Genomic DNA, 3,034 nt, shown 5'->3' with positions numbered 1-3,034 from the left:
TGCTCTCCCTGCAAAACCTGCATATTAAACCTGTGATGTTTAAGCTGATTCTGCTGAACTTGGGCTGGCATGGGCAGTCCCAAACTCCCTACAGTGCAGGATTTAATGCCATTAGGAGATAATTAATAACAATCTAATCTCCACCACAACACCTCTGCAAAGAATGAGAGACAGGGCATAACTGGCTCGAGTGCCAACTCACTGCAGTGCAGTTGCTGCCAAGGCAATGTGTTATAATATGCAAAATGGGTGCTGAAATGCTTATGTCAAATAAGGAGGTGTAGGAGTACTCCTAGCTGAAATAAAACAAAACCGAAAAAGGCCTTTGAAAAGTCACATAGCGACATGGGAAGATCCCTCACTATCTGTTCACATCTCCTTTCTTGCTGAAGGAAAGGGCAGCCAGGTTGCCTGGGCAGCCTCTCAGCTGGAGTAGGAGTAGGTGTGGTACAGCACCCTGGAAATCTCTGGTGCCACACTGATTTACATCTCCTGAGGTTTCAGCATGTCTTTCGAACAGCTGATCAGTGTGCACAAGCCCCATTGCAAATTTACCTAAGTCTCGCAAATTATGGTATTTAAATAATTAAAAAAATTACCCTTCAGCCAGCTGAATTCCCTAACTTACAGAAGTTAGAACCACAACAAACCTGTGGAGCTGTTCTCAGCAGGCTGGTTAGACTAAACCTACTCCCTGTAAATGTAAAGTAGCAGATATGTTTGTTGTGCAAGTAACAAGGTCACCGACTGTTCAGCTGTAGGAGCAAACTCGATTAAGACTGGCGATAATCTTTTGAAAGATAGTAATTTATCTCCATTTGAAGAGTACTATCTTTGTTCTACAGCTATCACAGTGAACAAGGTTAACAAATATTCCATGATAAATTTTTGAGAGGTTTAGTCGGATCTTGTACATTTAAGCCTTTCCAAACGGCTGTCAAAGGCAAGGAAACAAAGTGTCAAATTTGTACACAGACTTACCTAATGGCTTTTATCTGAGAAAGTGGTTTATGATTTATACAGTCTCTACCTTTACTTAAACAATTTCTCTTTTGCTCTGTAGTGAAGGCAATCTTCTAACATTACTCACGTGGGAGAGATTAGCACCAAAGACTGATCTTACTGAAAGAAGCTAGGAGATTCAAAACATACAGAGACATGATGCAAACAGGATGATAATCAGCTTTTATTACTAATTGCTTGTGCATTGTCAGTTGACTGTGTTTGGATATAAAAGTTATAATTATAAGTGCATTTTATATTGAAAGGGATTGTGCTTATAGAATGTTTTCTATGCTCCTTAACTTTCAAGTAAACTGTCACCTTCAGTGACACTGTATAAATCTGAATAAAAGTGCATATTTTCTATTCTTGAGATAACATTAGCAGCATAAGTAGATAAGAGTAAGAGCTCCACATCATATACAAACTCATAGAGCTCCTACTCTCAGGAAAAAGAGGGAAGAAATGATTCCTGGATTTCATGAAGAAATAATCAATATTGCATACTAAGTATACTTTTTTAGAGAACTGATTCTTGTAGTCTTTTTCTGGGGGTCTTTTATTACATACAGGGTAGCTATCTGGATAACAGAAAGAAGCTGTGTATCTATTTATGCATATAAATTGCGTATATGTGTATGGGTATGGGTATGCCTATGTATATGTATATGTATAAATATACATACACATGATATATATATTTATGCATCAATATCCATATCTGCAGACATGATGTTTATTTACTCATAAGGCCTTTAATTTTAGGAATATATCAGAATAGAAAAGTAGAACATATGCATCAAGACTATATGTTTCTTTGCACATATTCATACTGGTGAAATTCCTGTGCAATTATTCTGTGATGAAATGCTCTCGACTGGTTAGGTCATGCAGTAGATTTTGTGGACTTCAGTGAAAAATGTTTTGAGACTACTTAAGCATAAAGATATAATTTTAAGCACACATTCTAAATTGAGAGTTTGCACCTGAAATTTAAACAAGATCGTTGATACATTAGTGCCACTTGATCCGAGAATTTGTAACTCTTCTGTTTTTCTCAGGACCTAGCTATCAGACTGTAGATAACATGTTTTTAGCGATGGCGACTGACTTCCTGGTGAGCCCTGTTGCCAGCTGTTTCAGCAGCTTTGCAGTTGCCATTTGGTCTGAGAATTAGCACTGTTGAAGAGTGTGCCAAGGCCACCTTGTACTTTGAGACAGTGTTTTCCTCTGGCTCCTTTTTGATTGACAGTTCTATTACAGATATCTTGTGGAATTGCTAGAAAGGATTACGGATATGAGGAAAAATATAGTACCTGTGGTACAGGTACACTCACGTATCAAGGATCGAGCCTGTAAAATGAAAGGTACATGCAATAATATTGGTTGTATTTAATTTACATTCCCAGACAAGTCAAGGATCCATATCCCACAGAGGAAACGAGAATAATAATGTGTGTGTCATGTCAAAAATGATGCCAGAGTTGTCCAACCTGTAGTTTACAAACTATGTGGTATGGCAAACCAGTTAAGTATGGTTCCTAGGCAAATGTAGCTACAGTCCAAATCAGGAGAGGGAAATGGAACTGAGGCAGACAGGACTGTAGCAGGTGATGTGGGACACTGCCCAGAATTTGTGAATTGCAGGAGTGCATCCACTTGTGGTTTGGAGGATATTCATAGCCAGCCTACTGTAAGAGGATGCACCAGACCTACAAGGTAGATGGCCAATGACTACAAAAGAAAAATCTTGCCAAGGCAGGTATAGTGAGGCACTCACCATGCATGCAGAGTCGCTCTAATCTATTAGACAAATGTCCTAAACAGACAGAGGACAACAAAGGAGAGTTTTGGCCAAGTGAAACACTGCAACGGCTTTGCAAATCTGAACCTCATGATAACTCAAGCTAAAAAGCATATAATTTAAATGTCAGGACATTAAATGGGTACACAGTTCATTGTCTTAAGTGCTCATACCCCCATGCACCCTGGACATGGAGTAATATACTAGTGAGTGTCTAGAAAGGGAAAG

Source organism: Pygoscelis adeliae, unplaced genomic scaffold, assembly GCF_000699105.1.
Source record: "Pygoscelis adeliae isolate BGI_AS28 unplaced genomic scaffold, ASM69910v1 Scaffold83, whole genome shotgun sequence".
NCBI lineage: Eukaryota > Metazoa > Chordata > Aves > Sphenisciformes > Spheniscidae > Pygoscelis > Pygoscelis adeliae.
The sequence above is the reverse complement of the archived record's forward strand: the minus strand, read 5'-3'. Positions refer to the sequence as shown.